Below are 1,307 nucleotides of genomic sequence, written 5' to 3'. Positions count from 1 at the left end.
GCACTATATCTTTTATATGCTAACCCCGGGAAGACGTGAGTCTTTGGGCAGTTACTGGGACCGTGTTGGTGGTTTAACTTTCAGACACTGAAGCAAAGTTAGAAAGAGGCAGGCAGAGTGAGAGATGGGCTGAGTCCCGGTCACATCATTTGAGCCCTTGTCCGGCTCCAGCACTCTGCATCTTTCACTTAGATGAGCTGATGTAAATATAATATGATTTTGGCTTAACTGCTATGGTTGATTTTTCTATCACTTGTTACTGCTGAGTCAGGGTTAATAACAATCTCAATCATAGAAAAGAATGGCATTCCCTCTGTCACTAGTTTTGATTTTATGTAGGAGACCTAGGTCATTCCTAATAGACATAACTACCTGACCCTGAACAAGCCACAGCCAGGTGTTCTCAACAGCAAACGAGGGTACTCCATCTCCCAGGGTTATTTTTTTTTCATCCTGAAATTGTGTACATCAAAAAATAGTCTCTTAGCAACCTTCACATTCACAGAATTAGATGCAAAATGACTTTCTTCGAATACATGAATTTAAAATATTAAAATATATTTTCAGTAGTATATTTACATGCATAGATTTGTAAGATGTTGAAGGCCTCTTTTCTTTAGCAAGGTACATAATAACCCCACACTCATGACACACATATGTCATCTCTAATTTCTTATTCCTTTAAAGATTTTATTTTTATTGTTAATTATAGTGAGTTGTGCACATGAGTGTGGTACCCATGGAGGCCAAAAGAGGGTGTCAGATTCCCAGGAACTGGAGTTACAGGCAACTGTGGGCCAACTGTGGGAGCCAGAAACTGAACTCAGGTCTTCTGCAAGAGCAAGCTGTACTTCTTAACCAGTGAGGCATCTCTCCTAGCCCTTGTCTCTCATTCCCACTACCTGAGAACTTCCACTACCCCTGCCTACCTCTGATGTGTAACATCCAGTATAGCCTTGCTAATCTAGTTTACAGTTAATCTGTAAAATTCATATAACATAGGTTGTCAGCAAGCAGCTATAGTGTCCCAGATAGAAAGTTAACAAGTCGGAGGCGGAGCGGCGGCGGCCAGATGCACAGAGGCGGAGCGGCGGCATACAGGAAGAGGCTTTCGGGGACCGGCGCAGCGGCAGACCCAAACGGCAGGGACAGGCGTGCAATAAGGAGAGCAGATCGCCCTACTACAATTGAATCAAAGAGGTAGGCCTTTGGTTGGCCAGGTCACTGGCACATGGGGAGCCTGGTCCTGTCCTGAAGATCCTTCAGAGGGGTGAGAGGGTTCTTGGCCTGCAGCAGGAACCACAAAA

This window comes from Microtus oregoni, unplaced genomic scaffold (genome assembly GCF_018167655.1).
Source record: "Microtus oregoni isolate MIOR12 unplaced genomic scaffold, Mior012 000028F_ref0000031, whole genome shotgun sequence".
Taxonomy (NCBI): domain Eukaryota; kingdom Metazoa; phylum Chordata; class Mammalia; order Rodentia; family Cricetidae; genus Microtus; species Microtus oregoni.
Note: the sequence above shows the minus strand (reverse complement) of the source record.